Here is a 9,757-nt window from a genome sequence, read left to right on the forward strand (position 1 = left end):
AGATGCAATACCATAAATACCTTGACGGAAACCTAGAGCTCCTCTACCCTCCTTTGGTGTCATCTCTGTTTACATCCATGCTTGTAACAGGTACTTGTTTCCTTCAGGGTAGGTTGGCTAGTCTAAATACAGCATTTCAGTTTCATAAGGTACATTAGTTTCTTTGTTTCTTCTGGAATCCATATGCAACACTTTGTTTCCTTGAGAGTTTATAAATCTTTGGTGTAGAAAAATTTCCTCTCAGCTAAAGTTACTGAATATAATTATCTTCACTGAAGAATTATGCATGAGTTAATATGTTTTATTCAACCAGTTTCTCCTGTTGAGAGAGCCAAGCTTTTTAGCTTACATGGTATTCCTCTTCAGGTCAGTGTAGCCATGAAATCTTGTCTCCCTCACCAGCAGAAGTTGGCCCTGTCATAACATTTTTCCCAGATTTGGACCTTAGCATCCAAAATATGGGTGTTAGCATGAAAACCTCCAAGCTTAGTTACTGGCTTGGACCTGGTAAAGCTGCCACCACCCAAAAAATTAGAGTGTTTTGGGGCACTCTGGTCCCACCAACAACCTTCCCTTGGGACCACAAGACACAAATTCCTTGAGTCTCACAACAAAGGGGAATAAACCATTCCCCCCCCCTTCTCCCTTCCAGGTGTTCCCTCCCTGGGTTCCTGGAGAGATACACAGAAGCAAGCTCCGTGAATCTAAACAGAGGGACTCCACCCTCACCGTTTCCAGTCCTGGAAACACAAGTACTTCCCTCTTCACCCAGAGGGTATGCAAAGTCAGGCTTAGTAAATCTAACACAAAGAGATTTTCCCCCTGACTTCTTCCTCCCACCAATTCCCTGGTGAGTTGCAGACTTAATTCCCTGGAATTCCCACTAAAGAAAACTCCAACAGGTCTTAAAAAGAAAGCTTTATATAAAAAGAAAGAAAAAAATACATAAAAATGGTCTCTCTGTATTAAGGTGACAAATACAGGGTCAATTGCTTAAAAGAAATATGAATAAACAGCCTTATCCACAAAGAATACAATTTAACACATTCGAGCAACTACACACATGTAAATACAAAAAACAAACAATATAAACCTACTGTCTTATCTCTTTGTACTTACATCTGGGAAACAGAAAATTAGAAAGGCAGGAGACAGAAAGATCACTCTCAGGGCCAAGAGGGTCAGACACAAGACAAAGAACAAATAACTCACACACAAACCTCCCTCCACCCAGATTTGAAAAAGTCTGGTTTCCTGATTGGTCCTCTGGTCAGGTGTTTCAGGTTACTCCTTTCCAGGTGAAAGAGACATTAACCCTTAGCTATCTGTTTATGACACGCCCCCCAAATTGCAGACAGTGGGGAACCTCACTGGCGGCGATTTCCTCCTAGAACTTTAAAATAAACAGATTAATATAACAACATGCACCTTTACATATACCACTAAGTATATAACAGACTTTTACATTTTAAGTACACTTTTTAACTACTGGATTCTGGGAAACTCTCACGGGAGAGTGCATCAGCTACTTTGTTAGAAGCTCCTGAGATGTGCTGAATTTCAAAATCAAAATCTTGGAGAGCTAAACTCCAACGAAGAAGTTTCTTGTTGTTCCCCTTGGCAGTATGAAGCCACTTTAGCGCAGCATGGTCAGTTTGTAGCTGGAACCGCCGTCCCCAAACGTATGGGTGTAGCTTTTCCAGGGCGTACACAATGGCATAGCATTCCTTTTCACTGACTGACCAGTGACTTTCCCTCTCAGACAGTTTCTTGCTGAGAAACACGACAGGGTGGAAGTTGTGATCCATTGCTTTCTGCATGAGAACTGCTCCTATACCACGCTCAGATGCATCCGTGGTTACTAGGAATGGCTTGTCAAAGTCCGGGGCCCTGAGCACAGGGTCAGACATGAGCGTTGCCTTAAGTTGGGTATAGGCCTTTTGACACTCATCAGTCCACTTAACTGTAGTTGGCTGGGTCTTTTTGGTCAGGTCGGTCAGTGGGGCACCGATTTGGCTGTAGTGTGGTACAAATCGCCTGTAGTACCCGGCCAAGCCTAAGAAGGATTGGACCTGTTTCTTTGACTTTGGGACAGGCTACTTTTGGATAGCATCCACCTTGGCCTGTAGGGGGTTTATGGTTCCTCGACCCACCTGGTGTCCCAGATAAGTCACTCTGTTTTGGCCTATTGGACACTTTTTGGCCATAACAGTTAGTCCGGCCTGCCTGATGCGCTCAAAGACCTTTTCCAGGTGTAGTAGGTGTTCGGGCCAGGAGTCTGAAAAAATGGCCACATCATCGAGGTAGGCAACTGCATATTCTCCCAGTCCTGCTAGTAGACAATCTACCAGCCTCTGGAAGGTGGTGGGTGCATTTCGCAGCCCGAAAGGAAGGACATTGAATTCATACACCCCCGCATGGGTGACGAATGCTGACCTTTCCTTGGCAGGTTCATCTAGCGGTACTTGCCAGTACCCCTTCGTTAAGTCTATTGTAGAGATGAACTGGGCACGTCCCAAGTTCTCCAATAGCTCATCGGTGCGTGGCATTGGATAGTTGTCCGGACGAGTTACCGCATTTAGCTTACGGTAGTCCACGCAAAAGCGTATTTCCCCATCTGGTTTGGGTACCAGTACCACTGGAGATGCCCATGCACTGGTAGATGAGCGGATTATACCCATGTGTAGCATGTTATGGATTTCCCGTTCTATAGCAGCTTGGGCATGATGAGACACCCGGTAGGGTGGTGTTCTAATGGGGTGAGCATTACCTGTGTCAATGGAGTGGTATGCCCGTTCAATCCGTCCTGGGGTGGCTGAGAACAATGGGGCGAAGCTAGTGCACAGCTCCTTGATTTGTTGCCACTGCAGACATTCCAGGGTGGTTGAGAGGTTCACCTCTTCCATGCCACTGTCTTTTTTCCCTTCGTAGTAGACACCGTCAGGCCACTCAGCATCATCTCCCTGGACTGTAAACTGACAAACCTGTAAGTCTCTGGAATAGAAAGGCTTGAGAGAAATAACATGGTACACTCTGGGCTTTAGTGAGGAATTGGGAAATGCTATGAGGTAGTTTACAGTTCCCAGGCGCTCTTGGACCGTGAATGGCCCTTCCCATGATGCTTTCATCTTATGGGCCTGTTGCGCCTTCAAGACCATAACCTGGTGTCCTACCTTGAAGGAACGTTCTCTGGTATGTTTGTCATACCAGGCCTTTTGCTCTTCCTGAGCATCCTTTAGGTTTTCTTTAGCAAGGGCTAAAGAGTGTCGGGGGGTGCTTTGTAGGTTGCTTACAAAGTCCAGAATGTTATTCCTGGAGAAGACGTAAACCCCTCCCATTGCTGCTTCACCAACTGTAACGGCCCCTTAACCTCATGGCCATACACAAGTTCAAATGGTGAAAACCCTAAACTGGGATGTGGTACAGCCCTGTAGGCAAACAGCAACTGCTGCAACACTAGGTCCCAATTACTGGAGTGTTCGTTGACAAATTTACGTATCATGGCCCCCAAAGTTCCATTAAACCTTTCCACCAGGCCATTGGTTTGATGGTGGTACGGGGTGGCAACCAAATGGTTTACCCCATGAGTTTCCCACAGTTCTTTCATGGTCCCTGCCAGAAAATGAGATCCTGAATCTGTAAGGATGTCAGAGGGCCAACCTACCCTGGCAAAAATGTCTGTTAGGGCCAGGCACAACAGTGTTAGCCCTGGTGTTGCCTAGAGCTACTGCTTCCGGCCATCAGGTAGCAAAGTCCACGAAAGTCAGTACGTACTGCTTTCCTCTGGGTGTCTTTTTTGGGAAAGGACCCAGAATATCCACAGCTATTCGCTGAAATGGGACCTCAATTATGGGGAGTGGCTGGAGAGGGGCCTTGACCTGGTCTTGGTCCTTTCCCACTCTTTGGCATACCTCACAAGACCAGACATACTTGGCAACGTCCTTGCCCATCCCCTCCCAGTGGAAGAACTTCCCCAACCAGTCCTTGGTTCTGTTCACCCCAGTATGGCCACTGGGATGATCATGGGCTAAGCTTAAGAGCTTCCCCCGGTACTTAGTTGGAACCACCAACTGTTTTTGCGGCTGCCATTCTTCCCAGTGTCCACCAGAAAGAATCTCCTTGTATAAAAATCCTTGGTCTATAACAAACCTGGATCGATTAGAAGAGCTGAGAGGCGGTGGGGTGCTCCATGCCACCGCCCAAGCTTTCTGAAGGCTGTCATATGCTTCCTGCTCAGTCTGGAACTGTTCCCTTGAGGCTGGGGTCACCAGTTCTTCCTCAGACTGTGGAATTGGGCTTGGTCCCTCTGGAAGCGATGTAGGTGATGGGGTTGTTTCCGTTGCTGGTGAACCGCTCTCCGCTGGTGCACCTGAGGGTATTTCAGGCTCTGGCTGAGCCTTTTGGGTATGGCTGTCTGTTGCTTCTGCCAGTTCTGGCTCGCTGGTGCCCTTTGGCTTTGAGTTTGAAGATGTGGTTGCAATTGCTGGTGCTGGTTGCTGTTCCAGTTCCTGGTCTGGGACTGGAAGCACTGTGGCTGTTTCAGTGGCTGGCATGGAATCCGGGTCCACTACCTCTGTCTGGGTCTCTGGTAACACAGACAGGGCGTCTGTGGACGACTCAGGAACAGGAATGGGTCTGGAAGCTTGCCTGGTTTGGTTACGTGTAACCATTCCCACTCGCTTGGCCCGCTTCACCTTGTTGGCCAAGTCTTCCCCCAGTAGCATGGGGATGGGATAATTGTCATAGACTGGAAAAGTCCACATTCCTGACCAGCCTTTGTACGACAGGCAGTTCAGCTGTAGGCAAGTCTACAGCTTGTGACATGAAGTGGTAAATTGTCACTTGGGCCTTTGGGTTGATGAATTTGGGGTCTATGAAGGATTGGTGAATAGCTGACACTTGTGCCCCCGTGTCTCTCCACGCAGTAACCTTCTTTCCGCGCACTCTCAAAATTTCCCTTCGCTCTAAAGGTATTTGAGAGGCATCTGGGCCTGAGGATCTTTGGTGTGATGGTGGTGTAATGAACTGCACTCGGTTGGTGGTCTTTGGGCAGTTGGCCTTGATATGTCCCAGTTCATTACACTTAAAGCATCTTCCATCTGACTGGTCACTAGGTCGAGGTGAGTTACTGGAGACTGGTGGGGTGGAAGAATAGGGCGTCTGTGGCTTTACTTGGGTTGTAGGTGGGGTTTTTGGCTGTCCTCGGTTGTAGGGTTTATGGTCGGTGTGCCCTCTCGGGTATTTGTTCCCCTTGACAGTAGCTTTCTTGCTTTCTGCCACTTCCATCCATCTGGCTCCAATCTCCCCCGCCTCGGTGAGATTTTTGGGTTTTCCATCTTGCATGTACCGTGTTATGTCCTCAGGAACACCATCCAAGAACTGTTCCATTTGTATGAGGAGGTGCAGTTCGTCTGTGGATTTAACATTGCTTCCTGATATCCAGGCCTCATAATTTTTCCCAACGTAGTAGGCGTGTTTGGGAAATGACACATCTGGTTTCCACTTTTGGGTTCTGAAAAGCCGACGGGCATGATCTGGGGTTATCCCCATTCTGTATCTGGCCTTGGTTTGAAAAAGTTTATAGTCATTCATTTTCTCCTTAGGCATTTCCGCTGCCACCTCTGCTAAAGGTCCACTGAGCTGTGGCCTCAATTCTACCATGTACTGGTCTTCAGAGATGCTGTACCCAAGACAGGCTCTTTCAAAATTTTCCAAGAAGGCCTCAGTGTCATCACCTGCCTTGTAGGTGGGAAATTTCTTGGGATGTGGAACCATAATTGGTGAAGGGTTGTTAGGATTGGCTGGAGCCTGTTGCTTAGCCTTTTCTAATTCCATGGCCTGTCGGTGGGTCTCCCTCTGGAGTTCTATCTGTCTTCTGTGGGCTGCATCTTCTTCTTCTTGTTTCCTTTTGTGAGCCGCCTCTTCTTCTTGTTGTTTTCTTTTGTGGGCTGCCTCTTCCTTGGCTAGTTCTGCATTAATTAGTTCTATCCATCTCTTATGTTCATTTTCTTTGTCTATAGCTTGTTGCCGTGCTCGCTCCTGCCTTAGGCTTTCCTTGGAACTCATGTTTTCTGCTTTCTTGTGCTGAGGCGTCCTCTGGTGTTTATTGTCTGAACTGCAGCTTCTCTGTTGCCTCCTGGGGTCTGCCTAGCAACAATGCCTTTTTCCCTTTCTTCCTCTAGCTAATCTTTTAAATGTAAAGTAAACTATAAAAACCACTTTATTTGCATGTGTATTGCTGGATACTTGACTCTCAATGGGAGTGCTATTGTCTCACAAAAGACCCTTAATAGTTCCTTAATGGTTCCTTGCTTAATATGCAAGCCAAAAACTGCAAGAGAGAGCAGAAAAAAAATTTATCTCTGGTTCCTTTTAAAACCAAACCCTCTCTGCTTAAAAGCCCCTAGCAGAGAAAAGAAAATTATAATATTCTTACTGGCTTCTGGATTCTTCTATCTATCCCACCTCTGCCACCATGTCATAACATTTTTCCCAGATTTGGACCTTAGCGTCCAAAATATGGGTGTTAGCATGAAAACCTCCAAGCTTAGTTACCGGCTTGGACCTGGTAAAGCTGCCACCACCCAAAAAATTAGAGTGTTTTGGGGCACTCTGGTCCCACCAACCACCTTCCCTGGGGACCACAAGACACAAATTCCTTGAGTCTCACAACAAAGGGGAATAAACCATTTCCCCCCCACTTCTCCCTCCCAGGTGTTCCCTCCCTGGGTTCCTGGAGAGATACACAGAAGCAAGCTCCGTGAATCTAAACAGAGGGACTCCACCCTCCCCGTTTCCAGTCCTGGAAACACAAGTACTTCCCTCTTCACCCAGAGGGTATGCAAAGTCAGGCTTAGTAAATCTAACACAAAGAGATTTTCCCCCTGACTTCTTCCTCCCACGAATTCTCAGGTGAGTTGCAGACTTAATTCCCTGGAATTCCCACTAAAGAAAACTCCAACAGGTCTTAAAAAGAAAGCTTTATATAAAAAGAAAAAAAATACATAAAAATGGTCTCTCTGTATTAAGGTGACAAATACAGGGTCAATTGCTTAAAAGAAATATGAATAAACAGCCTTATCCACAAAGAATACAATTTAACACATTCGAGCAACTACACACATGTAAATACAAAAAACAAACAATATAAACCTACTGTCTTATCTCTTTGTACTTACATCTGGGAAACAGAAAATTAGAAAGGCAGGAGACAGAAAGATCACTCTCAGAGCCGAGAGGGTCAGACACAAGACAAAGAACAAAGAACTCACACACAAACCTCCCTCCACCCAGATTTGAAAAAGTCTTGCTTCCTGACTGGTCCTCTGGTCAGGTGTTTCAGGTTACTCCTTTCCAGGTGAAAGAGACATTAACCCTTAGGTATCTGTTTATGACAGGCCCAGCAGAAGATATTACTTCACCATTTTTCTCTAATATCCCGGTGTCATAAACAGATAAGTAAGAGTTAATAGAACAGAAGTACTTCTTATCTCTTTTGCCTGTAAAGGGTTAACAAGATTAGTGAGCCTGGCTGTCACCTGACCAGAGGACCAATCAGGGGACAGGATACTTTCAAATCTTGAGGGAGGGAAATTTTTGTGTGTGCTATTAGTTTTTGGTGATTGTTCTCTCTGGGTTCTGAGAGTGACCAGACGTGCAACCAGGTTTCTCTACAATCTCCCTGATACAGGTTTTTATAGATTCAGAATAGTGAGTACTAGGTAGATAAGGCAAGTTAGGCTTATGTTTGTTTTCTTTATTTGAAAATGTGTATTTGGCTGGAAGGAGTTCAAATTTGTGTTTTGTTGAAAGGATTTTAATTTGTGCTTGTATACTTAGGCTGGGAGGGTATTCTCAGTGTCTATAGCTGAAGGACCTTGTAACATATTCCATCTTAAATTTACAACTATAATTTTTACTGTTTTTCTTTCTTTAATTAAAAGCTTTTCTTGTTTAAGAACCTGATTGTTTTTTTATTCTGATGAGACCCCAGGGGACTGGGTCTGGATTCACCAGGGACTTGGTGGGGAGAAAGGAGGGAAGGAGGAGAGAAAAGTTGATTTCTCTCTGTGTTAGAATTACTTTCTCTCTCAGGGAGAGTCTGGGAGGAGGAATGTAAACAAGAAGGAGGGGGGAAGGTGACTTTTCCTCTCTGTTTAAAGATTCAAGGAGTTTGAATCACAGTGATCTTCCAGGGTAACCCAGGGAGGGGAAGCCTGGGAGAGGCAACGGTGGGGGAAAGCGTTTACTTTCCTTGTGTTATGATCCAGAGGGTCTGGGTCTTGGGGTTCCCCAGGCAAGGTCTTGGGGGGACCAGAGTGTACCAGGCACTGGAATTCCTCGTTGGTGGCAGCGCTACAGGTTCTAAGCTGGTAATTAAGCTTAGAGGAATTCATGCTGGTACCCCATCTTTTGGACGTTAAGGTTCAGAGTGGGGAATTGTACCATGACACTCAGCTACAACACAGCTACAACAAAATTGCATATGCTAAATGATGTCATCTTAGAAACAGAGCTGCAGAAAAAGCTTTTAAACTTATTATAATGGGTGACCATTTCCAGCTATCCTAGACACTCATCCTCCCTGAGATCACAGACCGTTCTGTTTACTTTTTTCCATTGGAAACTGAAGAACCAAGGACTTTGTATTTGTTTCTCTGTACGTAAGTAAGTTTGTATCAAAGATACCTGACTCCTTTATCTGTTTCTCCTCCTAAGTGGAACAACTGGAAGACCCCAAAAATTTTGGTTACCCACTCAAAAGGGTTACACACAAGAAACTGAGCAACCAAAATCATTACATCATGAGTTTAGTCAACCTCACAGTTACAAATAATAGTCTAACTCAGTGGTGGGCAACCTGTGGCCCACGGGCAGTACACGGCCCATCAGGTAATCCGCTGGCAAGCCGCAAGACTGTTTTGTTCACATTGACTGACTATCCACAGACACAGCTGCCCAGTGGCCGCGGTTTGCCATTCATAGACAATGGGAGCTGCGGGAAGCAGTGCAGGGCACAGGGATGTGCTGGCCGCCCCTTCCTATAGCTCCATTGGCTGGGAACGGTGAACTGTGGCCAATGGGGGCTGCGGATGGTCAATGTAAACAAACTGTCTTGGGGGCTGCCAGCACATGACCCTGATGGGCTGCAGGCTGCCCACCACCGGTCTAACTTATGGAGATCCAGAACTTAATCCCACTGCATCCCTCCCTCCCCCCACCCGCCCACCCGCCTAAAAAGTCAGCCAGAAGTCAAAATAGTTGTAGTGAGGTAGTGTCAAGGAGAATGACTCTCTTCTATTGGTCTGCTCCAGTCCACAGAGATCCAGCCCCCTGGGGCTACCTGATGCAGTTCTCTATCAGCTCTGCTTCTTGTGGGCTAGGGTGCTTCAAAGACAGCCCTGTGAGGATGCCACTGGTCTGGTCTAGCTTTGCTGCAAAATCAGCTCTGTGCTGCTGGTCTGGGTGGGTCTCCCTGCAATGTCATCTGTTCTCCATCAGCACAACTGGTCCAGTGCCATAAAATCTTTAGCTGTGGAACCCAGAGCAAAATAAGAGACAAATTCTGTGTTGTTTGTCACTAGGACAGAGTCTACAAGGTGATTTGACTTGGCTATCTGATAGATTTCAAAATATAACTGTAAATGGGGAATCATCATTGAGTGGGTATGTTTCCAATTGGGATAGATTCTTCACCATAGGCTGTATACTTTCTTTAACCATGTCTTGGAAGTAAACATAAAATCATCACTGATGA

This window comes from Gopherus flavomarginatus, chromosome 1 (genome assembly GCF_025201925.1).
Source record: "Gopherus flavomarginatus isolate rGopFla2 chromosome 1, rGopFla2.mat.asm, whole genome shotgun sequence".
NCBI lineage: Eukaryota > Metazoa > Chordata > Testudines > Testudinidae > Gopherus > Gopherus flavomarginatus.